The 26,862-nt window shown below is 39.3% G+C and overlaps 1 long non-coding RNA gene across 2 annotated transcripts in view; it reads right to left on the minus strand.

The window, feature by feature from the left end:
* The window catches only part of LOC102146050 (uncharacterized), a 111,574-nt gene that overhangs the window by 28,667 nt on the left and 56,045 nt on the right, over positions 1 to 26,862 (minus strand). The window contains exons 2-3 of one of the 2 annotated variants that reach the window (XR_010579860.2): positions 24,058 to 24,397; positions 19,125 to 19,718 (exon numbers count right to left, since the gene is read on the minus strand). The exons of the other annotated variant lie outside the window; for it this stretch is intronic. This is a non-coding gene — a long non-coding RNA (uncharacterized lncRNA). Of the gene's footprint in view, positions 1 to 19,124; positions 19,719 to 24,057; positions 24,398 to 26,862 lie in introns of those variants that run through there. 2 annotated transcript variants of the gene reach the window in all.

The following is a 26,862-nucleotide window of genomic DNA, read 5'->3' on the forward strand; positions in this document are numbered from 1 at the left end:
TTTTTGTTCTCAACAAAGGATTGCCAACCCCATCTAGCATTAAAAGGAATAAGAAAAAGCATGACACATTAAAAACAATAAGCATTGATTTCTCTGGCTCTACCTACAGATCTATTTTTGTGAGGCCTTTTGTCCATCTTCACCGCCGCTTCTCTTGCATTTGTCCTTTAAAGTTTCAGCGGACTCTCACAAATAGGGTCTTACTCAGAGCCTCCTGCTGCTGCTGTTTGGCATTGCTGAGCCCGTGGGGCTGGTTCCTGTGGCTCCTCCTGGCCAGTTGTCCACTGCAGGTGCCACGGATCCAAGAATTACCTCTGCCGGGCACCTCCGTCCCACACAATGGCACCCTGCTTCCAGGACATGCTGAGTCCTATCTCAAGGCATTCTTGGTCTTCCCTCAGTATTCGAGAGTAATATTGTTTTATCTAAAACATTCCTGTGTTGACGCTCAGTAACTGTCAGCACAAGTGGGCAGAAGTGTATTGCTTTGGGTAGTGAACTCTCTCCATGCTCTCCCCGGGCCCCTTCTTATCAACTTTACCAGCCATGGGCATGCATCCTGTAGCTTCTCTGTGCTTTGTTCCAAATGGCCTGCCCCTGTGACCTTCTTCAGAGGCTGACCTTGGGCCAGTCCAACCCTCCCAAAGAGAGAGCCTGGAATGCCTGGTACTGTAGATCTGTCTAGGGAAGCATATAGCCAATGACTACGCAAGATTCTGAAAGTCTGATTCCCTTTCCTCAAAATGGGGCAAATTCTGACATAATTTATGGTCTAGAGCTCCCCAAAAGATCTGGCTAAGGCCAGGGAGTTGGCTAAAATTGTGCCTTTCTCTATTCTTCATATTCTTTTCTCTTGCTTTCTTCTCTTGGCCCTTAATAAATACCTTGTTCATGATCTGTGTCTCAGAGTCGGCTTCTGGAAGTCCAGCCTGAGGTATTTGGTCAGGAGGGCAGGGATGATTTTTGAAGGCAGATTCTGAGGATGGGATTCTAGAGTTAAGTCACCAGCTAAGTGGCAATAGATACCCCATCAGAGTGGTATCTGGAGCCCAGAGGGTCCCTGACACACTAGAGCATTGCAGTTGTTAAAACTTTCACCTGGAGCGAATTAAGATGATGTTACGGGTTGAATTAAGTAACCTCAAAAGATGTTGAATTTCACCCCCAGTACCTGGGAATGTGATATTACTGGGAAATAATATATTTGCAGATAATCAAGTTAAAATGATATCATTAGGGTGTGCCATAATTCAATATCACTATTGCCCTCACAAAAAAAGTGAAATTTGAACACGGAGACATACATGCTTAGAGGAAAGATGGTGTGAAGACACAGGGCATCCACAAGAACAATTTGAGGCCAACGGGGAGGTCATGGAACAGTTTCTTCCCTACAGTTCTCAGAACCAACCTTGCCGACACTTTGATTTTGGACTTCTAGTCTCCAAAACAGCAATGCAATAAATTCCTCATGTTCTATGCCACCCAGTTTACTGTATTTTGTTATAGAAGCTCTAGGAAACTAATACAGATGGGATTCTGACAGAAGGGGTATGCTAGATTGTGCAATTTTCTTTGGCTTTTGAAGGTACAAGGTAAACGGTCATTACAAAGGCTGTGGATGGGTTCCATGATAAATGGAAAGGAGAAAAGGGCAGACTCCAGTTGGTCAGCATAAGGCAAAGTGAGAAAGTCAGAAAGTCCCTTGGCAGCTCTCAAACAAACCACCCTTTCCTACAGCCAAGGAAGACCATGCTGAAGACCAGGCCAGGACCAACTATAAGAACAGTGAACCTTTGGTGTCTCATGCCTGTAATCCCGGCACTTTGGGAGGCCGAGGCGGACGGGTCACCTGAGGACAGGAGTTCAAGACCAGCCTGACCAACATGGAGAAACCCCATCTCTACTAAAAATACAAAATTAGCCAGGCGTGGTGGCACATGCCTGTAATCCCAGTTACTCAAGAGGCTGAGGTAGGAGAATCCCTTGAACCTGGGAGGCAGAGTTTGCAGTGAGCTGCGATCATGCCATTGCACTCCAGCCTGGGCAATAAGAGTGAGACTCCATCTCAAAAACAAAAACAAAACAGTGGACCTTAAAGGAAGCCTAATTTACATCCTCAGCAATCCCATGCAACAGCCAGGACCTTGGTAAGGAAGAAATGGCATCTTGAGACTTGGAATCAGAAAATGTGAATAGATGCCATTGAGAAATGTGAACCTGCAGCAGTCCCTGCATTCTCTGGGCCTGCAGAATGGGCCCACACCTTCTTTCTAGAGGCAGAGCTCTCTTTCTTGAAGATGGTAAGCAAGTGTACAAATGTAAGCATAGAAGCCTAACAAGAGATTAATTTTATGGTTTATATCCTTTATTATGCCTTAAGTCCAATATGTTTATTCAACCTTGCAAGTCTGTCTTTGAGAGAAAAGAGGGACATGTTTAAGTCCTCACTCCGCAAGATTTGTAACCATAGGCAATCTACTTAATGGATTTGAGTCTCAATTTTCTTATCTGACAAAAAGTGGTTAATGACATCATAATGTAAGCAGTGTAAAACGACTTCTCAAAGATGGTGCTTGGTAATTCTAATCTATTAAATTTTTCCTAACTTCAAATGTCCCTGATTCTAATAATGGATAAGATGTCTACCACCTAGCAAAGACCCCTGCTGAAAGGTAGCCAGGCAGGGGATATGGAAGGAAGCTTTTCTTTTTATCTTTTTCTTTTTTATCCATTGAGAGGGAGATGAAGTCAACAGCTGTTGAAACAAACAAGCTCATTTAGTGAGTTGAATAATATCAAACTATCGCTCAAATGAAAAGAGCAGCTGGCTTTTTACCAAGGCATCATTGTCAAACACACCCTCACGTTTGGGATCATTAGAAATTTACATGGGGTGAATAGCCTTGGAAAACTATATTTACTTTTTCATAAATCATCAGAAAAATGCTAGCATACTCTCAGTGAGATAAGAGATGAAAAAAGAAACACACACACAGTAGCAGCAGTGGCAGCAGATGTGTATTTTTCATGTGAATGTGAAGAAAAGTGCTGGAAATAAATTTAAGCTTTCTTGAGACAAAGAAGTGGCAGGCATTCAAAGGAAGATAGATGCTTGAAGGAAAATGGAGAAGTGAAGCAGAGAAAAATGCGATCTATTTAAAAGCATAAATTAGTTCCAATGTTTTAGATAGAACTAATTATTCCTAGGCCTGCTAAGAAGTACGACCTCGGGATTTCAGACCTAAGGGTATCTAAGTATTTGCCTTCAAATTGTATTAAGTTTACCTTTGCCTGATTGTAAAAATTCAGTACAGAATGTACATAAGATATAAATAACAAGAAAAATTCATAGTCTCACAGTCTAGTGAAAATTAAGTAACAGTTATAACAGTGTAATAATTCCTTTTTGTATTTTCTGTACATTTTGATATAGTGGATATCAAATAGGAAATAAAGTTTTGAACCCTGCCTTTGTTATTTGATATATTTTTCAATGTCATACAAAACACTTCATAGACATTATTTCTTTTCTTTTTTTTTTTTTTTTTTTTTTTGAGACAGAGTCTCGCTCTGTTGCCCAGGCTGCAGTGCAGTGGCTCGATCTTGGCTTACTGCAAGCTCCGCCTCCTGGGTTCATGCCATTCTCCTGCCTCAGCCTCCCAAGTAGCTGGGACTACAGGCGCCTGCCACCACGCCCGGCTAATTTTTTGTATTTTCAGTAGAGACAAGGTTTCACTGTGTTAGCCAGGATGGTCTTGATCTCCTGACCTCATGATCCGCCTGCCTTGGCCTCCCAAAGTGCTGGGATTATAGGCCTGAGCCACTGCGCCCGGCTCATAGACATTATTTCTAATGACTGCACAATATTCCCTGGCATGATTGTTCATAGTCTCTAAATTCCCTAAAAGTGGAAATTTTGTTTTAAGTGTACAGTATTATAACTATAAAGTTTTGCAGTAACCAAAATTTAGTTTACTTTTTTAGATTATAAAACTAATACGTGTTATGGAAAATATGGAGAAGAAAGAAAATTACAGTAAATCAAAAACAAATTTATCTCCATTTCTTTCCTACCTAGGTTAATCACTTGTAACACTTTATTTTATTTTTTCCAGGTTCCAGAAGTCTTTCTGCCATCTTTGGCTCTTTGCAGATCTCTTTCCTATGCTTCATTGCCTCAGTTCTCCTAGACAAAACTGCATCTGAAATTCAATAAATTTCTATAATTATATTTCAGGCTTTGCATAAAACCTGTAAAGGATATACTTCATGGCACTGCGTTCCAAATTTATACATAAAACAGATTTCTGCTATTGCATTCCAAATTCAGACATAAAACAGACTTCCAACTTCTTTCACCTGTTGGGCTGGTCCCATGTCACATACTCAATGTGCAGTACTCACTTCTTTGGGCCTCAGTAACCCGTGAGTAGAAATGGGATCATTGTAATAAATCTACTTGTATCAATTTATGTTCCTTGTTTTATAACAGCCATTTCTCCCCAACCTTACTTAAATATTTCTGAGAGTAACTAAAGAATATTGGATTGCTTTTGGTTTGAGATGAAATCTGTGCAGAGTCTGTGCCATGAAGGGCTCTGCCTATATTTTGGTTACAGAAGTTATCTTATTTTGGCAGGGTGCAGTGGCTTACGCTTGTGATTCCAGCACTTTGGGAGGTGGAGGTAGGAGAACTGCTTGAGCCTAAGAGTTTGAGACCAGCCTGGGTAACATAGCGAGATCCCATCTCTACTAAAAAAAATTTAATTTTAAAAATGTTAGTGTAAAGCTCTTTGTGCGTATATTGTCTTATGTCATGTTCTCCTCAAGCAGCCCCTGAGATGAGGAGTCATGTGGGAGTAATTTATTAAGAAGGTGATCTCAAAGGAAGATAGGGAAGGAGAAGGGAAAGAAGGATATGTAAGAGAGAGAAACCAATAAAGTGTGTGATTTTTTCAAAGTCCAGTTTCAGCCTCATTCAACTTGAGGCCAGGGAATCAGACTTTCAGACACTTGGACTAGTCAGTCACTGCCTAAGAACTGCACAGAGGGTTAAAACGCCCCATTCTTCCAGCTCTGTGCAGATATACTTAAAGACAGTCCCAGTTGTGGCCAGGTGTGGTGGCTCACTCCTGTAATCCCAGAACTTTGGGAGGCCGAGGCAGATAGATCAAGAAGTCAGAAGTTCGAGACCAACCTGGCCAATATAGTGAAACCCCGTCTGTACTAAAAATACAAACATTAGCCAAGTTTGGTGGCAGTTGCCTGTAATCTCAGCTACTCAGGAGGATCGTTTGAACCCAGGAGGCGGAGGTTGCAGGGAGCTGAGATCTCGCCACTGCACTCCAGCATGGGTGATGGAGCAAGACTCGGACTCAAAAAAAAAAAAAAAAGACAGTCTCAGTTGCAGGCCTTCAGAAGCAAAGCAGAAAGCAGCTGGAAGAAGCTTACAGAAAGAGCAAAAGGAATGCAGGGTATCTGTGTGGTGTCAACAGTGCTCACTATTACTGTGAATGAATATCTGAGTCCCCCCAAAATTCATATATTGAAGCCTAAGTCCCAAGTCGTTGATATTTGGAGGTGGGGCCTTGGGGAGGTGACTAGGTCATGAACATGGAGCCCTCATAGATGTGATTTCTGCCTTCATAAGAAAAGATGATCTCCCTCTCTCCACCATCTAAAGAAGAAGACAGCTGTCTGCAAATCAGGAGGTGGGTCTTCGCCAGTCACGAAGTCTGCTGACACCTGATCCTGGACTTCCTAGGCTCCAGAACTCCAGAAATCAATCTCTGTTGTTTAAATCACTCAGTCTATGGTATCTCGTTATAGCAGCCCAAACTGACTAAGACAATTATATGTGTCAAAATCCTTTCTAATCTGTGGATCTCGGCTTTGTGACTTTGCATGTCTCACAGCCAGCAGAGGATTGTATTATTAATGGTAATCCATGTTGAATTTAATACTAATACTACAAGAATTTTTCATAAAATCAATTTGTTTTTAATCATTTGACTATTGAACTAGTTGTGATTTGAAATCCAAGACAATTAAATCTTTGTAAAATTTGGGTCTTTTTGTAAGATGACTTTAACGACAGAGAAAATGTAAAATTTTAGAAAGTGTAAGACTGTAGTTAGCACTGAGATTAGTATGTAAGGTCTAATGTCATCTATGTGTAGGGCAATCATCAGTGTTACACTTCATTAGAAAGATTGCTTTTAAAAAACAACCAGCGCCTAGGCAGATGGATCACGTGAGGTCAGGAGTTCGAGATCAGCCTAACCAACATGGGGAAACCCTGTCTCTACTAAAAATACAAAAAACTAGCTGGGTGTGGTGGCAGACACCTGCAATCCCAGCTACGTGGGAGGCTGAGGCAGGAAAATCCCTTGAACCTGGGAGGGTCAGAGGTTGCAGTGAGCTGAGCTCACACAACTGCACTCCAGCCTGGGCGACAAGAGTAAAACTCTGTCAAAAACAAACAAACAAACAAACAAACAAACAAACAAAAAATAAGCCAGCTTCACAATGGAAGCAGTTCTATAATTTGTTGGGATTTTGGAATGGCAGTGAGCTACATATCTTTTCTTTCATGTTCTAACATATAGAAGACAAACTAAGTCTTTGTATGTTGGCTAACTCAGCAGGACAGTCTGTGGGAGATTATATCGATCTTTAATACACAATGTAACCATATTGGATATTGATGCATAATTTGGGTCTAATTTCTTCTCTTATCTAAATACCTGTAAACATTTAGAATGAGTTAAATGTATAGGCTCAGAATGACTTTAATAGGCCCTTTTAAATTTATATTTATATACTTAAGTAAGTGCTGATGGCATTGTTGTTTATAATGTTAGGTTTCTTTCTGACATCTCAGAATTTTCCTTAGGGCCTGAGACAGGCAGACTGGTTGGTTCCCTATCTTAAGAATGTCTGAAGGAAAAGGATAAAAACACTTCAACTCAAGCTCTAACTTATCTAACTCTCAGCCAATCAGCAATAAAAGACCCAGGAAGCTATTAACTGCAAATTTCTATTTCAGGGGGCTGGAGACTTTCCCAGAGTCCCACATGCAGAGTCAGACTCAAACTCCAATCTGAAGTCACCTTTTCCTCCTTTTAACACTAAAGTTCACGCCCAGGGGTGGAGATTTAAAATGCTAATGCTACATGCAATGTATGAAGAAACATGTTGAGCCATTATGCAGGTGCTAGCAAAACTCCCCCTATACATTCCCTGATGTAACCCTTCCCTATGGAAAGATCCTATACCTAACTGAACCACACAGTAGCTTCGGGGAGCAGTCCATTCCTTTTTCCTCTCTCATGGCTGGCTCCCTGAGAGGTAATAAACTCTCCTTCATTACTGCATCTGGTGATCTCTCTTGATTTCTGTCCTGGGAGATCACAAGATCCCAGGGCACTGGTAACAAGCTTATCACAGATTCTTTGACTTTCTTCAGTGGTTCTGAAATGGGAGAGTTCCCTTGACCCCTTTGCTGGACTTGTGACATGGGTGGCTTGTTTACTTGGTTACCATGCTGAATCCCTTATGGAAGGAAGCACATGAGTGGGTGGGTGTGGGAACCAGAGCAAATGAATGCTGGAACTGGCCTGTTGCTCCTCTCCAGTGGGAGCAAGCTTTGTGTGGGTTCTGCAGCAGTGTCAAAGTGTGTTACAATGGTGTTTTACCTCTGCTGTCTGGGAGGGGCTGTCTGCAAACCCCAGAGCCCCAGAGGGTATGTGTTACAATCAGCGCTCCTTGAACATTTGCTGTCTGTGGATGGCTAAGTGTTAACCAGCTCAGTGGAGGGTCAGGGTGACAACCTTTTACACTTTGCTCTCTTGGTACCTGAGTCCAGGTACCAGGAAGAATCAGGTCACATGAACAAATTGAAGGCGGTGAATGTGGAGGATTTTATTGAGTGGTAAAAGTGGCCCTCAGTAGGAAGGGGAGCTGAAATAGGGGTGGAGCAGGAAGATAATCTTCCCTTGGAGCCTGCTGTGTCCAGCTGAACTCTTCTCTGACCATAGTAGTCCCTGACCTCCAGCTGTTTCTTCTCATTTCAACATCTAGACACTTCTCTCTTCTGTGTGTGTGTCCACTGAGTCTGGTGCTTGGGGTTCTTATGGGCACAGGATAGAGGGTGGGGTGGGGTGGGCCAAAAGGCAATATTCAGGCGGGAAAACAGGGATAGTTCTCACTTTGGGCTGTAGGTCCAGGCTTGTGAGTGGAGCCCTTGCCAAAGACCCTGCCATCTTCTACTAGTATTTGCCTGCCTTCTGTCCATATCAGTCCAAGACAGTCTGTGCAATTTGGAAGCAGCCAAATCTAAACAGTGTAAAATCTGGATAGTCAGGCAGAATAAGGTTGGAAAAAAATACATAGTTACATAGAATAAAGCTGAAAAAATTAGCTGAGTAATACTCTGTGTGCGCACCTATGTGCACATATAACAAAGTAATAAGTTCTATTTCCTTAGATGTCTCAAAATGTATCTTGAACATATGACAAATAGTTAATGTTCTCTGGGTGACTGCACTGAAGCCCACCACTCACATGGCACACAAATGTCATTTTTTGGTGTGTGATTAAACTTGCCATATTATAATCACAACTTTTAAATACTATATAGAAGCATTAATGTTTTTATTTTTCCTTTTAGATCCTTCACTGAAATCAACCCAATCTGCGCAACAATTCACCAAGGGTGTTGCTATCTCCAATTTCAGGATACATTTTTCATCACCAATATTCAGGTTAACGGGCACTCCTCAACCCTTTGTCAGTCCCTGCCCAGCGTCGCTTTTGAGACTGAACTCTGGACTGCCCTTCCATGTTCTCTTTTCTGTAAAAAGGAGATTTTTCATTTCTGGCAGCACCTAGGAGACAGCAAAGTTAAACGTTGTGTTTCATCACAATCAGTCTTAACTAGCTAAAACTAATTAAACACTAGGAATTTTGAGTAACCCACCTACCCTCACTAGAACCTTTCTGCATCTAACTGAAGATGTTCATGATCAAGAAGCAAGAGGCTGTTTCAGCTCTCATGTACAGATCTCAGCCTTGTATGAAAGCTAGTTCTCAGTGCTTAATTAGCACCAGCAGCATGGCCCTACACTTCGTAGCATTTAAAACCTTGAGTTTTGTCCTTCGGTCCACATATGCAGTTGTTCCGTAATAAGCTCATCTCACCTCCAGGCCCCCCCTGACTCTGTGGCCCATCGTTTTTGTATTTGTCTTTGTCATCTCTAATTACCCTCTTCTGCCTCACCACTACTTAATTATTTATCCTTCTCAGAACCTCTGGAGTGTATTGTACTATATTTTCCTTTTAAAATATGTTGCCAGTGTTCTTAGTTTATCATTTATATGACATTTTCTATGGCAAAGTACATCCCTAATACAAAACCTTAAGCAATCTCATTAAGGGCAGATTGCTGATATGTAATTTATTTTCCCATTCCTAGAGGTGGTGGTCTTCAAAGTGTGGCCTCCAGACAGCAATATCAATATCATCTGGGAATTTGCTAGAAATGTAAATTCTCAAGCCCCAGCTCAAACTCAATGGATCAGAAACTCGGGGTGTGGGGCTCAGCAGTCCTTCAGGTGTTTCTAACCACATATTCAAATTTGGCAATCATTTACTCAGGATATTACTCCTGGTAGTGTCTTAATAAATGCCTATTGGGTTGACTCTGATAATCCTTTCTCTCAGGCTGTCTTAAAAAGAGGGGAATCCAAAAATTCCAGAAAGAAATGAGGAAAAAAGTTACAAAGAATGAAGTAGGGATTTTAGGTTTATGAGCCATTAGAGGGAACTGAGTCTTCACAAAGAAACACAGTACCCTGATTTCCTATCTCATGCTTAATTTTCCTACATTGTCTCACCTCAGCTGCGTGATTCCATGTATCTTGCTAACCCTTCTGTTTGCCTTCTGTAAGGTTACATGTGAATTCTGAGAAAATTCTTTTTCAACTTTCTATCCCTTATTCCCATTTCAGTCTATGTCTTCACAGAAAATTATCACCACAAAGCTGAGCAGTTTCTGTAGAATCTTGGTTCATTCACCAAATTTTTCAGCAAGGGCTTGTTCCCTTTGCACATCTTCACTAAACTTGGAGCTTTTTGATGACTCTCATTTTCTATCACCACCATAGTCTTTAGATGTTCAGTGGAACAGGGAACCATTAGGTTCCCTGCACAGGTTGCTTGGGGCAAAGATGGAAGTTGGAAGTAGGAAAAGCGTGGAGTTAGAATTGGATGATGAATGCTGAAGCAAAAGAGGACTCAACGTCTCTATGGTTTTGCTTTGTGCTGGGCCTTCCTAAGTCTATGTGAGCACCTGATAATTGTTCATTTGATTATATCAAGCTCTTTGGAGCAGTGGCTCTCAACCCTGATTAGGATGTTGGAATCCTTTGGAAGAATTTTTTTTTTTTTAAATCTATGGGCATGGAACCCAGTCATCAGTATTTTTAAAAAATTCCCAGATGGTTTCCATGAGTAGCCAAGTTTGAGAACCATGGTTTTGGATTTCCCAATTGAAGATTGTAAACCATGACATCACTTTGCCTATTTTTCTAAATATTTCTCTTTCTATAGTTAGCTTTCAAAAGTGAGACTACAACTGGATCAAAGAATTACACAAGAAAAGGGAAACTGAGCCATCCTTCAGCAACTCCAGGAGCAAAATCAAGGTCCATACAATGATGGGGTAGTAAATGCTAATACCGTCTATCTCCTTCCCTTGTATTTATCCTTTGTATTTATTCCCTTGTGTTCCCTGGTTTCCCCGCCCCCCCCCCTTTCCTCTCTGGCTTCCTATTCTCCCTTTGTGGCAAAATATCCACTATTCTTGAAGAAAGCTAACCAGCAAACCTGCTAATATTTAAGCTTCAGGGACCCAAAAGGTAACTAAACTTTGATGAACATTTGCATTTCTAAAGAAATTATCTGAAGACAAAAATGTCTAATTCAAAGGACTGAAATGCAAATTGTTATATTTCAGGCTAGAAAGGTATCTAATCCAAGAAACTTCCTTATCACGCTCTGGAAGAAAGTGTGCTGCCTCATGGAAGGCCATTGTAGATGTCCAACTCAACATTGCAGAAAAACAAACAAACAACAGTATAGAAGCATTGGCTTGGGATTGAGAAATGATATTAGTATGGTGCAAAAGTAATTGCAGTTTTTGCGCTTGAAAGTGGTTATTAAAACCGCAATGACTTTTGCACCAACCTATGGATTAGTAATTGATTCACAAAGACATGACACATAAGAAAACCAAGTGCACTGCTTGGCACATAGTAGACATTCAACAAATGCTTTCACTGACAACTTTTTCTTTCCTCCTCAATCATTCACTTTTTAGAATCCTTGAAAAACATTTTACAAATTTTCCAAATATTCAGGAAACGTAAAATAACACCAGATTTAGAGAAGAATTATCGACTGTAGCCAATTTTTGGACCTATACATTTTTTAAACTATGTGATGGGAATCTCTTCATTTTTTAGAGCAATATGGATGCATATCAATTACAAACCTTGCTAAATATCCTTTCTATCTCTGAGGCAATAAAATTCATTATCCTGGTTAGTTTGAGGATATACTTAACCCATAAACACCAACAGCAAGTATAGATTCAGACATTTGTATCTATAACTTAGACAATTTAAAATGCAATATTAAATAATCCAAAATTGTTCAAAGCTCAGTACCTTTTCACACATTAGTACTTTAATTATAAACTTTCTTTTAAAGAGTAAGTGATTAGAAAAGAGTTAGTAAGTAGAAAAGAGTAAAAGAGGTCTTTCTTTCACAATTTGCCAACACATGCATCACTTATTTAAAATCAAACAAAATGCTGTTTGAAAAACAAGAAGGATGGCAAGAATGAAGCTCCTTCATGCAAGATACCTCTGACTACTCTCTAAAGACAGATACTATGGCATGGTCATAGAATTATTGCAGAAAAAAATGTGTCCACTGAGGCCACTTCCTCCAGAGGTAAGGTTTAACTTATGGTAACGTGCTATGGGTCAACAGTTCAAGATGAGGTGTGTGGCTGGCAATTTAAGTGTAAAATTAGATTTAGGCATAATCAATCATCTGATAGCACATCAAATGTATTCTGCATTTGCACATTTAATTAATTACATCTTAATTGAAAACATTTTGCTCATAATGATCAGTTCTAATTTTATTCCAAATTAAATTAGTAGGGGAAAAATTTAGTTTGAGAATTTATTTATTTATATATATAAAGAAAAAGTAAAAATAATGGATTTTCTCTTTTCTTCTTAAAAGGAAGTGTCTTTCTGCTCATTTAGAGGTACAAAGGAAAACATTTAAAACATTCCAGATAAATAAATTGCATTTCATCTGAATGAACATCTAACTTTGGAGACGGAGAAAACCTTCTTTTGTATTGTTGCAGATATGCCTATTATAATATTGGTATAATTACTTTTTCAGCTACAACTCAGATTTCCTGGGTCAGTGCAAAAGACCTTGTTTATTTAGAAGAAGAGATTCTCTGAGAAAGTGGCTCATTAGTCTTAGATTCCTGGACTACACGGTCTGATCTACAAATTAAAATAGCTACTTAAATTCCCTTTATGAAAATTGTGCCTGATAGGGCACTTCCATATGCAATGAGGTTTGTATTTGCACATCTAGAGCATCCAGGAAATCAGAGAAGGTGGGTTTTGTGTCTTTAGATATGCTACAGTTGATAAACCCTAAGATTCAGATATTAACTATTGGATAAGCTCTTGCATTTCCCATAACTGTAGCTTTGAAGTCATTCATTACCTTAATACTAAGGAAAGAAAGTCAGAAAATCCAAAGAGAGAGAATTCTTAGTTATGATTTTTGGACATATAATTAGAAAGAAGTCAGATTTGGCTTTTACAATTAATGCCATATAATGTCACACAAAGTGTTTCCTGCAGTGTGCTCAAAGAGGTCAATTTGTGATTTATTTGCGAGTCATAGATCTGAAATTACTGACTTGTGTGTGTAACAATTTAGCTCTAACTTGGGCATTTAATTTAGCATTACACATAGCTCCTCTTCAATACTGATCCTTGCCCTGAACAAGATGTCATTTCATAAACCCAATTAAACATGGTACTTACTGTGGTTTAAATACTAAGACAGATTAAATGTATTGTCCAGTTTCACAGATCAGCAATGCTTCTCTTCCTGTATCACTAGCTCATGATGGTAACATAAGGGACCAGTCTGTGCCAGTGGATGGGCCAGAATTAAAGAAGATAAATGTTGCTGTCCTGCCTGAAATAAAACTGGGCACCCAAGGTGTCAGAGAGTTGTCTGATATGCTGTGAACTGAATGTCCCATATATATACATTTCAGCCTTTGTTAAATAAGGTAGAATTTTTTCTGGAAGATTAAAAACCCTCTTTCCAAATCTTTGAATTAAAATATTTAGTCAATAAGTAAATCACTGCTATTTTCATCAATATTGGAGTTGTTTCTTCAAGTTTGTGCATTTTCTCAATTAGAAAAAAAAGTCTAATTTGTTTAAATAATGAGAAGTCAACATTGAACTGTTGTCTACTCAATAGCCACAATTCCTTATTTCTTTTTTTACAGTGATCATAGATTGTTTATGTTTGTATTGTTGCAACAATTTCACAGAATATGGATTCCTCTCCCAATCTGAGAGGATGAGCCATGACTGGTCTAGGCCGTGAATATTGTGGTAGATTGTATTGTGTGTTCACAATTCTTTGTTCCCTGGCCAGGTGCAGTGTCTCACACCTGTACTCCTAGCACTTCGGGAAACTGAGGCAGACAGATTGCCAGAGCTCAGGAGTTCAAGAATGGCCTGGGCAACGTGACAAAACCCCTCTCTACTAAAAATACAAAGAATTAGCTGGGTATACTGGTGTGCACCTGTAATCCCAGCTACTTGGGAGGCTGGGGTGTGAGAATCGCTTGAATCCGGGAGGTGAATGATGCAGTGAGCCAAGATTGTGCCACTGCACTCCAGCCTGGATGACAGAGCAAGACTCTGTCTCGGGAAAAAAAAAATTTAAAAAGAGGATTCTTGTTCCCTCCCTGTCCTTACCATGCTTTAATGAGGAAAGATAATATTTCCCTGTATCATTGACTTTAGGCTTGACTATGGGATTGCTCTACCCAGTAGAATTTGGGTAGGTTAATAGTAATAGAAGTAACTGAGCAGAACTTTAAAGAAGCTTCTCCTCTTCAACTCTTGCTCAGCATAAAAATCAAATGCCCTAAGTAGTCGGTGTCTTTCAACATGGGTCCAGGAATGAGAGTCTCCTGGAGCACACCTGAATCTCATCTGTAGTCTAAGGTAGAACTGCTGCAACCAATTCACAAAACTAATGAGCAAGGAGTAAACGCTTGCTGTTATAGGTCATTAGCTTCTTGTCATGTTTCTTAAGCATCATGGGAGCAAAAGCGAACTAATAGAAATGTTAATGTAATTCCCTTTGCTTGTGATTGATTTAGAGATGAACATTTGTCCTGTTTCCAGCTAATAGAATGTATTTAGGAAGAATGCCAAAGGAGGGAGCTAATTAGTAGGATTTTGACCTCTAATGAAAATGATGGCCAAATATATGAAATTTTTTCTTTCTTTGGTTTTATTGTTTAAAGACATAATTATTTAAGTTGTGTTAGTTGTGTGTGATCTTATAACTGTAAGGAATTACATAGAATGAAAATGGAATGTGCTGTGGTGGCAGAACAGAAAGAAGTTGGGTGATTAACATTGTTGAGCTGCTGCAGGAAATCTGGTAGTCTCCATTTCCAGAGGTAGTGTAATGTAGAAAAATTGAATAACTTTATTGCTTAAGTCACTATAAGAATGTCTTCTGTTACTTGCAACCCAATGCACTCAACTAATAAAATATGTTTCTAGAAATACACTTGCCTGCACTCTTTTTAAGACACGCAGACCACATACACACAGATATTTTTAAAGGTCTCGTACTACATAAATTATACTATTTTTTAATTTAAAAAGATAACATGGGCCAGGCACAGTGGCTCACACCTGTAATCCCAGCACTTTGGGAGGCCAAGGCAGGTGGATAATGAGGTCAGGACATCAACACCATCCTGGCTAACATGGTGAAACCCCATCTCTACTAAAATACAAAAAACTAGCTGGACATGGTGGCACACACCTGTAGTCCCAGCTACTTGAGAAGCTGAGGCAGGGGAATTGCTTGAACCCAGGAGGCAGAGGTTGCAGTGAGCCGAGATCACACCACTACACTCCAGCCTGGTGACAGAGCAAGACTCCGTTTCAAAATAATAAAATAAAATAAAAAATAAATAAATAAATAGAATATGATATTTTTTACATTATAGCACCTGTACATTATAAGACTAAAATCTGTCTCATTTTTTAAAGTAACTGCCTAGTACTTTGTGCATGAACACCTTATGCCTTCAAATTGAATTTGAGGATCAACCTCAGTTAGCTATTTTCATAAAATAAATTTAAAAATACATAAAAAGATGAAAAATGTGAGAGAAACATTAAGTGAAATGGAACTTGAATTCATAAGTTGTGATATCCACCTAAATGAGTCACCAAGAGAGAAAACATGAAAAATGAAAAACAAATACAGAAATAATAGAAGAAAACTTTAAAAGGTGAAGAATAAAGAAACACATAGTATAATGTCACTACCCACTCAGTGCTAAGTTAAATGGATTTCTTGAGAAGACTCCAAAAGCAGGTACAAATTTTGAGTATGTGTGTGCACGTGTGTATGTATGCATGCACACACATGTTAAATGTGTACAAAATGTTTTAAAAATCACTTTTATTGAAATATTGCATAAGCACATCTAAGAACAAATTTTAAGCTTGATGAATTTTTACATTTTTAACACAGCCGTTTAACTATCAGCTAAGACAGGAAATAAAACATAACCAGCAACTGTCACCTTGTTTTATATTCACTATCAATCCTTACTCTTTTTTTAATTTGAGATAGAGTCTCATTCTGTTGCTCAGGCTGGAGTGCAGTGGCATGATCTTGGCTCATTGCAACATCCACCCCCTGGGTTCAAGCAATTCTCATGCCTCAGCCTCCCAAGTAGCTAGGATTACAGGCACCCACCACAATGCCCAGCTAATTTTTTAAAATTCAGTAGAGACAGGGTTTTGCCATATGGGCCAGGCTGACCTCTAACTCCTGGCCTCAAGCAATTTGCCCACCTCAGCCTCCTAAAGTGCTGGGATTACAGGCATGAGTTAACCATGCCTGGCCCATTACTCTCTTTTTAATACCCCAAAGGCGACTAATATCCTAATTTCTCACACAAGAGATTGGTTTTGCCTGGGTGTTGAACTTTCTGTAAAGGGAATATCAGTACATTGTTTGCCATATTGATCTATGTTGTTTTATGTAACAATAATGCATATTTATTCATTGTTCTGCAGTATTCAATGTAGAAATAGATCACAATTTATTTCCTATTTCTTCTCCTAATGGATATATTTGGGTTGGTTTCAGTTATTGTTATTATGAACATGATGCTTTATTCTTGTTTTTTTAAGTAAAAATATGTGCAGATTTATAGCTCAACAGAAAAAGCTCTTTTTACCTGGATATCTGGATTTTTTACTCTTGGTGAAGATAACTGCAATGAGATTTATCATGTATGATTTAAAATCAGGAAATGCCTCCTGGTAACCTGCAGGGTCAGTTTTTCACTGATGGTTTACAACTGGCCTAATTGGTTTGACAAACCTAGCTTGATTACATGGACAAGGAGACACAGAAGGCTTGTTGAGAATTTCTCTTCCAAGCCCTCCTGAAAGCAAGATTGCTAGCACACTCTGTGTCTGTGAATACTTGTAGCCCTGGGTAGCTTTCAACATGGGATGTCTTTCAGACTCCCAGTCCATGCCTGCACTCTCTTTCACTTGCTGCACCATATCTTTGCCTTTAAATAAAAGCCCCATGTAAATATGTTCTGTGGAATGTGGTGGTTCCTTTCAAATATCCAAACAAGAAGCTTTTCAGTATGTATACATTTCTATTGAGAATATACCTAAGAATGAATTTGCTATTTGCTGGTTCATAAAAATATATATAGATAGATATATTGATATTTAGACAAAATTTAGAAGTAAAATACACACAAAAATTTCTTGAACCGTTAGAGAATAAGTTACTGACCTGATTCCCAATTATCACCAAATATTTTGGTATTTATTCCTTACAAACAGGATTTCTCCTACATATTCACAACACAACTATCAGCATTGGTTGTATTCCCGCTAATACCCTGTTACTGTCTAATCCCAAGACCCCATTCAAGACCCTGGCACTCTACATTAAGCTAACCCCTGTGTGTAGTTACCCTCTTCACTCTACTCTGGCTCCAACACCTCATACTTGGCCACCCTCATTCTTGGATGCCATCCTTGGACTCCAACCTACCCCTAGATTATTATCCATTTCACATAGATACTCTTCTCATCCTTCCTCAGCTAAACCCATGTGGGTGCTCACCCGACCCTGCTCAGTTAGGCTCTGACACACCAAACATGCTACATCACTGTGATGATGCCCTTTTCATCTTGCCTGGATTCTGCCACCACTTCTGCATGGACTCTTTCTCTTGTTCTTTGGCTTTGATACCTGGCAACTTGGAGCCCTCTTATACAGATGCCCCTTTCATTCTATTTAGACCACAAAAATCCCACAATGATCTACCTCTTCTACATGCAAATCCCTTTTATCCCATTCTGTGCCATTGCCTTACATAGGTACTAACAGACTGTTGGGTTTAGACACCAGGTGATGGATAATACATCTATCTGGATGCTCCCTCACTTTGTTTTGATTCTGACACCCCACGTGGGTCACCTACATGCATTGAAGCCCTTACTCAGTTGTGGCTTCAATCCATGTGAGGCAGCCTTCTTCTGTAGACAGAGGAATTAACCATTTTTCCCTATTCCAAAAATTAACCATTTCCCCAAAGAGCATGGGTTTCTGTCATGGAGAAATAGTGTTTGGATACAAAGGTCTAGAGGCTAGGTGTTCTAGGTTTTCTCACTTCACAAAGCTAAGAAATACATATGCATATGCCAACCAAAGCATACCATAAGGGTAAAATGATGACCTTTTTGAGGTTGGAGGTCACTATCTTTCCATCCTCTCTTCCTTAGAGTATTTCCTTGAAATCTTAATAGGTCCAAATAATAAGTTTACCCTTTTGATTTTGCAATGGAAGAATGCGAACTTTCTGATCCTTGGAATTGTAAACAAATGCCTTCAAAACTTACTTGGGAGTTTTTCCCAAGAGGACTATCTTAGGAAGTAGCCCTTTGTCTCTTGAGGAGATGAGAAGTTATTCTCACTTCTGCTTTGCTAAATAAATTATGTGAAAGTCTCTCTAGATGTTTTAGTCACTTTTGTAGTACCTACGAGCATAGAAATCTGACCATGTTCATGTAGTAATAAACTGTGTTCTCTTTTCTATGTTGGTTCAGAGAGGTCTTTGTTAGTATTATTTTATTTCCAACAAACACACACCCTATATTTCTGTATTGTTACTTTCTAGAGATGGATGACTTTGGATGGTCAAATATTGATAGAAAGGCACTAATGAAAAGTAATTCAGAAAAAAACGCATTTACAGATTTGGTGACAGGAAATAAAGAAATTTTTCCTGTTGAGCTCCAATTATCTCTGAAAGGTAGAAGGGAAGTCATTAGTTGAGAGTATACATGGAATTGGAGGTGGAAGTTTTGAGAAAAATGGAGGCTTATAAAATTAAAATAAGTGTTTCCAATAATGTGAAACAGAACTGATTAAAGAACAAAGCAGACATGATTGCCAAGGAGTCTCTCAGATGAGTTCACGTTGATCACTGTAGTCTATTGTTTCACAATAACTCATTCCAAAGCAAGTTGCATATTGGATTCACCTGGGATCTTTTAAGTTATACTGATTCCTGGGTCCCACCTGCAGAGATTCTGTTGTAATCACTCAGGAGTCTGACATCAGCATGCAGATTTCAAAAGTTCCCCAAGTGATTTTAAAGAGTCTTGAAGATGAAGAACCATTGACCCAGACAGAATGTTCATCACCTTTATTGTTTTCCACAAAAACCTACCATGTAACGAATTTGTGAAGATAGAAAAGTGTATTGCAAATTAGAAATTGAGAGTTGAATTGGCAAACAAATTGAGTCAAATTAAATTCTGAGTTTTAAAACTTTCCTATGGCCACCCCAAGAATGTGGAACCTTCCCTGGGCCTTCACCCCATTGTCTCCAAAGTTAAATCATTTCACTAACTCTTCTCTACTTCCCCAGTCTCTGCTTTCTGCCTGCCTTTTCCTAGTCTACCTGACTCTGTGAACTATAGGTTGGTGCAAAGATAATTGCAGTTTTTGCCATTAAAATTGATGTAAAAAACCGCAAATTACTTTTGCACCAACCTAATAAAACTTCTCACTCCATCACTCAGAGTGATTCAGCTCTCACTAACAACTTGGTGTTCTCCATTTTCCTTTAGCATGGACTACAGCTATTCATCACTTTTGAGAATTTTTAAGAAGCAACATTCTTGCATGTGATCTGGTTTATAGAACCAGGATAAAAGGTCAGTGCTGACTCCAAAGTTTCCCAGACCCAGGAGCTCCTCTGAAATATGTGGCAGAGACAGACCTGCAGGATAAAGACAAGATATGCATTATTTTCTCATTCATTCCATAGATAGCTAGTCCCAGCCTACCGTATCTCAGTATAGAGAGCTGGTCCCAGCCTACCGTTATCTATCTCAGTATAGAGAGCTGCTCCCAGCCTACTGTATCTATCTCAGTATAGAGAGCTCGTCTCAGCCCACTGTATATATCTCAGTATAGAGAGCTCATCCCAGCCTACCATATCTCAGTTCAATGAAAGAAAAAAGATAGACAAATAGATACAGTAGACTGTAGTCCATATAATGGTTTAGTGTACATAGGAAGTACACAAGTACAGTAACATATGGACAAACCAGAGGATGGGAGAAGAAGGGAATTGAGAGAGCATTGCAAGAAGTGAAGAACCCAGGGTCTGAGCTAGCCTCCTGAATCCACATGTATAGAGTTGTAGAATTGGAGTACTACAAAGGATGTTAGAAATCGTCTAATGTAATCACCCTTTGTTATAGATTAGAAAATAGAAGTTTCATAACCTAGGAGTTGAACTGCATTGCAGAAAGTCCCATAACAAGTCAGGGGCAATGCCAGGATTAAATTAGAATCTGGGTTCATTGACAACTGGCCCAGTGATACTCCCTCAACAGGTGAATTTCTAAGGTTCTATGAGCTCTGCTACAGGAGGGAATAGGCCATCAATAGGGTCGCTGGTGGCAGTAGAGGCCTAAACTTGCATGGCTTACACCTGTGTCTGCAAAGTGACTGACTCATTCCAGTCCCATCTGTCCACTCTGCAGTACTTCTTCTCAGAAGTTACCAATGGGGGACATGCTGGATAGATAATTTGGCTTGAGCATAGGGTGTGAGGGAAGGGCACATACTGAAAATAGGAAGGAGAATGAGAAACCTGAAACAAGAACCAGCCTAACAAATACTATACCTTTGAATGGTAAAGCAGGCATATGGTATGGCTTTAGAAAATGACAAGATAACAAAGAAGAGCAAGTAAGACTAGAAAATTGTGACTTTGGGATCTTGTGTCTGAAATAAATGGAGAGACACTTTGGGGAGTGGCAGGCAATGAAGACACATCTACCGTCTGAGGAGGTGACTCAGAGAAATTCAAAACAGGTTTTTGTTTTGTTTTTTTGTTTTGTTTTTTTTTAAAGTCCAATTCAAATATAGTGAAGTGAAGGAGGGTAGATCATTCATTCTCAACTCACTGTGCTTAGTTTCTTAAACGCTGGCCGAATTGTAAAAAACATTTTTGAATGGGACAGTTCTGGTGTCAGCTGTTCTTTCTTTTCTTTTTATTTACCCACTGCTAAAGACTACCATAGAGACATTCTCTACATTCAGTTAGTTAGTTTGACATTTCCCAATTTCCACATTTTAAATTATAGCCTAGGAAATTTCTTTACTTGGAAAAAGATATTCTTATATTAAAACATAAAACTTTTCCCAAGCATCCACTAGTTCATCCAGTAAGCAATTTCTTCATTACACACCAGGGGTCAGTATTGGATTATTAATTTACATGAGCTATTAATTTTTACTTTCCCAGTAATAAAAATGAGAAACAAAATACCAAAAATTGTTATTGTATTAGAGCTTTGGTGTTAGTTCCTTAAGCAAGTATCATCTGTGCAGACATGCATAGATCATGAATGGCTTAAGAAAAATACAAAAGAAAAAGGAAAAAAGCCATCACAATGAAGGTGGTCTTTGTTCTTGAGAAAGGTGGCCTTTGTTCTTTAGGAAGACATCCATGACTCATTCCAGGCACATTAATTATGCCGCTTTTACACAAAAGTTAGTTACTTTTATATGTGAGAATTGTTCACAACTAGTAGTATTAACAGACATGCTGGCAGTGAATTGGAAAGATAATGATAGTTTTTAGAGCCTCATTCAAATCTGCATATCTAAAATAGTGTATCAATTTGGGATGGCCAAAGTTACAGATAATTTGGAGAAATAAAATAGGGGCCCAGCAGTAAAATAATGACTGTATCTCCAGAAGCTTTAAAATTAAATGGAAAGAAGAAAAGACTAAAGGCAGATCAAGCTATTATACTGACTACAGACATATTAAAGGCTTTCCACAGAAAGAGAAAATAGATTAGTCTTGTTTTACTCTAGTCAACAGAGGGTAGAATTATAGAACTGGAGATTGCAGCTGCATATAAGATAGATTTTTTTTTTTTTTTTTTTTTTTTTCTGAGACAGTCTCGCTCTGTCACGAGGCTGGAGTGCAGTGGTGCGATCTTGGCTCACTGCAAGCTCCGCCTCCCAGGTTCATACCATTCTCCTGCCTCAGCCTCCCAAGTAGCTGGGACTACAGGCACCCGTCACCATGCCTGGCTAATTTTTTTAAAATTTATTTTTAGTAGAGATGGGGTTTCATAAGATAGAATTTGTAAGACTCATAGCAATTCCAACATTTTTGCTTAAGTTGCTATAGGGAGTGCCAACATCTAGTATCAGAACAAACTAGATGAATGCCAAAATCTCTTCTATTTTAAGGTTATATGAGAAGGTGATTATGATGCCAAATCCAAATTCCAAACCTCCTTCCAGGTATATATATTTGGGTGGCACCTGCTTTAAGAAGTTTCCCTTAACCTGCCAGAATACAGTTTGCTCATGCTTCTAATACTATGACCATAAATTGTCTTTTGTCACCTTTTGAACCATATTGTACATTTAGTATTATTTAACTTTGTGTTGTTATGTCTTATCTAAAACCAAGATTCTTCTTTTAGGAATACATGTTATTTTATCCTCTGTGACACCTTGCACAATATGATGGAGTTAGTAGATACTCGGATAATATTTGTAGTCTGAACCTATTTCCTTATCTAAAAAGAAATGAATAAAAACACCTACTTTACCTGCCTCACTGAGCTGTTTTGAAGATCAAATGAAATAATGTGCCTGAAAGCACTTTGAAAAGTATAAAATATTATACAAACGTAAGGCATTATTATTTCAGAGGGGGGTTCTCTCAGTTATAACCTCCATGTCAGCTTGAACATAACAGCAATAAAGGAACATTTTTTAAAACTTAATCTGAAAAGAAATTTGTCCCTTCTGGGCACAAATTATAAAACTCCCCCCAAAAAATGTTTGTATGCATTTTTGTTTGTTTGTTTCTAAATAGCATAATGAGCTATGATCTTTCACGGAAAATGTTGCTCTGATAGAAGTAATTCACAATGTAGAAAATTGCCCTTGTGTACTTTCAGGAAAGAATTGCAAACAAATGAGCTATTTTGTCTTCTCAAGCAAAGGGACTTCCCAAGCATGGGTGGCAGCTGTTCAAGTCCATCTGGTCAAGAATTCACTAAGATCATAATGTGAAAGTTGCTCAAATGCAGATTTGCACGACAGCCTGCAAATGTTCCTTTGGAGATGAAATGGTTTCTCAGGCCAATAATCTGCATATTTAAAAGTCTCTAAATACAGGTTTATGGAATAATTCATAACAGCTTAAAGGAACTATCATGGTACACTGGGAAAGTCATCTACATTGCAGGATAGATTTCTTCTGTTGGTTGGTGAGCATTTGTTTATAGTCTGTCTTGACTGTACCATGATTTTATAAGCAGTTCTTTTATTTTTTTTAAAGCATCATTTTGGGACAAAATATTGTGAACAAATAGGGAATATGACTATATTTGTGAAACCCCTTGTTAATTTCAAAGTGATATTTTAAACCTTGAATAAGACATGTGTGCTCATAAATAAGGAGGGAAAAGAAATAATTAACTCAATGTTCATAAGAGCTTCTCTTATGAATAAGAAAGAGATAAGTGATAGAACTATAATCTACAATCTACTCTGATAGTATATTTGCATCACGTCTTAAGCTTTGCTTAGTATTTTAACATGCTGTTTCTTATTATATGTGAAGAATGCTGTGAAGTAGCATGTCAATGTTTTGCAGATGAATAAACTGATGTTAAAAGAGGTTAAGTGACGGATTTTGTACTTCCATTATCTCAAAAGTGCAACTAAAACTGCACTTAGGATTGCCACTCCTGTCTGGGGCCATGGCTTTGGTCCTATTTTCTGTAAGTCTCTGGATGACCTCTGTCCACCCGCTGCCTCTGAGTGCTCTCCTCTCCTTGGCCTTCCTCCCTGGTTTTAGTCCAACACAAGTTACCGCTCTTCAGAATCCTCATGAAACTTCAGGAAAATTGACTGGGTAGGGCTTGTTTCAGAATTATCCTCCAGCGATCTAGGGCTGATTTAGAATTCAGAGAAAGAAGCAAAAGTGCTTATCAAAATGTCTGTTCTAGAGGTAAGCTCAGAGGCACCATGGCAATCCCCACATTTCCCTAGGATGTCTTCAGAAATACCTGATATTGCCATCTCAGGCCCAGATATCATCCATCAGCTGAAGGTCATGGGCAACATTCACATTTTCAGAGTAAAGACGGTTTTAGAAGTCCGTGGGCAATCACCAGTCATGCAGGGAGTTCCAGGGACCAGCCAGTTGTTCCTTTCATGAGTTAGGAGGCAGTAAGGACATCACTGTGATCATTTCCACTGAAAACACAAATTTAAGTCCACTCTGCTACTCAGCAGTTAATGCTGACTTTTGAAAATTATGAAGCAATTATTACCATGGTCTCCTTCTAGGTTTATCAGTGCAGTCAACTCAGAAAATTTTCATTCCTTCAGTATATCCAGCTCCAGCTGATCAGAAAGGGAACAATGAAAAAAGGCTGACATTTGATTCAGAGGTTCTGGAAAGAAAGTGGACGTGGCAACAAAGTGACTGCACTTACAATCGTCCAACCTAACGTCATCAGGGTCCAGGGTAGACCATCTGGGGCTACAGGGGAGAGAAGCCAGTTTCAGAAGCTGTCTATTATAAGCAGCTCTGATTAACGTCTTAGGACCACAAGACAAATTATCATTGGTATTTGGAGGCGAAAGGTCTTGGATGCTCTGGGCCTGGGCGAATATCTGGGTCTAACTCACAATTCTCAGAAAGGCCTTCTGGGTCCATTCCCGATGTATTAACAAAATGCCTGAAACACAGTGGGGTTTGAGCAAATGATAGAATGAATGTTTATGGAAGGACAATTCTCTGACCTCTTCTACTACGTTCTTTAAAGAAAGGTTCTCAGAATTTATGGTTAAAGTATTGTGTAGGAGGGCCGGGCGCGGTGGCTCACGCCTGTAATCCCTGCACTTTGGGAGGCCGAGATGGGCGGATCACGAGGTCAGGAGATCGAGACCATCCTGGCTAACACGGTGAAACCCCGTCTCTACTAAAATACAAAAAAAAAAAAAAAAAAAAAAAAAAAAAATTAGCCGGGCGCGGCGGCGGGCGCCTGTAGTCCCAGCTACTCGGGAGGCTGAGGCAGGAGAATGGTGCGAACCTGGGAGGCGGAGCTTGCAGTGAGCCGAGATGGTGCCACTGCACTCCAGCCTGGGCGACAGAGTGAAGACTCCGCCTCAAAAAAAAAAAAAAAAAAAAAAAAAAAAAAAAAGTATTGTGTAGGTTGAGCATTCTTAATCCAAAAATCTGAAATTCACATTTTTTGAATGCTGACACAATGCTCAAAAGGAAATGCTCATTAAAGCTTTTCAGATTTCAGATTTTTGAATTTGGGATGTCAACCAGTAAGTTTAATGAAAATATTGAAAATTTTTAAAAAATTCCAAAACACATCTTATCCCAAGAGTTTTGGATAAAGAATACTCAACCTGTATTTCAATTGTTTGCTTGTTTGCCCAGTCATCAAAAATGAGCCAGGTACAGTGGCTCATACCTGTAATCCCAGCACTTTGGGAGGCTGAGGCGGGCAGATCACTTGAGGTCAGGAGTTAGAGACCCACCCGGACAATATGGCAAAACTCTGTCTCTACTAAATATTAAAAAAAAAAAATTAGTCTGGCATGATGGCAGACTGATTTTGTAATCCCAGCTCCTCAGGAGGCTGAAGTAGGAGAATCGCTTGAGCTCAGGAGGCGGAGGTTGCAGTGAGCCAAGATTATGTACTGCACTCCAGCCTGGGTGGGAGAGTGAGACTCTGTCAAAAAAAAAAAAGACAGAAGGAGGGAAGGAAGGAAGGAAGGAAGGAAGGAAGGAAGGAAGGAAGGAAGGAAGGAAGGAAGGAAGGAAGGAAGGAAGGAAGGAAGGAAGGAAGGAAGGAAGGAAAGAAAGAAAGAAAGAAAGAAAGAAAGAAAGAAAGAAAGAAAGAAAGAAAGAAAAAGAGAGAGAGAGAGAGAAGGAAGGAAGGAAGGAAGGAAGGAAGGAAGGAAGGAAGGAAGGAAGGAAGGAAGGAAGGAAAGAAAGAGAAAGAAAGGAAGAAAGGAAGAAAGGAAGGAAGGAAGGAAGAAAGAAAGAAAGAAAGAAAGAAAGAAAGAAAGAAAGAAAGAAAGAAAGAAAGAAAGAAAGAAAGAAAGGAAGGAAGGAAGGAAGGAAGGAAGGAAGGAAGGAAGAAAGAAAGAAAGAAAGAAAGAAAGAAAGAAAGAAAGAAAGAAAGAAAGAAAGAAAGAAAGAAAGAAAGAAAGAATTTCTTCAAGAGAGAAATTGTACCTCGTTCATGTCCATCACTCCCATGTATAATATGGCTCCATAAGAACTCAGTCCTTATGAAACTCCATTCAGTAAGGGCTCAGTTTTTTCAGAATGAACAGACCAAGTAAGACCAATTAATTACTTATTGTCATGTAGCTCAGATGAGGAAGGGCTGGGATTTGAGAAAAGGCTCTATTACTAAATAGGATCTGGGTGGATAGATTCCATCACAGATGTAAAGCGAGACTACACTAGCCTGTCCGATAAGATGAAGCGATAGCAGGTTGTAGTTCAGTTAAGTAGATACCCATGAAGGGTTACAAATTAAGTGTTGGCCTGTCCAAACAGATGGATGCAGTATGAGACAATTCATCCTTAAAAGAAGGATAGCAAATTGAAATTAGAAATATTTGGCATTTCAGACGAGGGTCCAAGACAGTGGTCCAGGATCCAGGACTGGGGTACCCCTTCCTGAGGGCAATGACACATAACAAAAAAGAATCAAGCTGAGGAATCAGACTTGGGTGCTCAGGAATCAGACTTGGGTGACTGGAGAGCAGGAGACTAAGTAACAGACTGAGATCCACTTAGCAGAACCAGGGTGTTTTCTCGGCATTAGCTCAGAGAC

Source organism: Macaca fascicularis, chromosome 12 (genome assembly GCF_037993035.2).
Source record: "Macaca fascicularis isolate 582-1 chromosome 12, T2T-MFA8v1.1".
NCBI classification, from domain to species: Eukaryota; Metazoa; Chordata; class Mammalia; order Primates; family Cercopithecidae; genus Macaca; species Macaca fascicularis.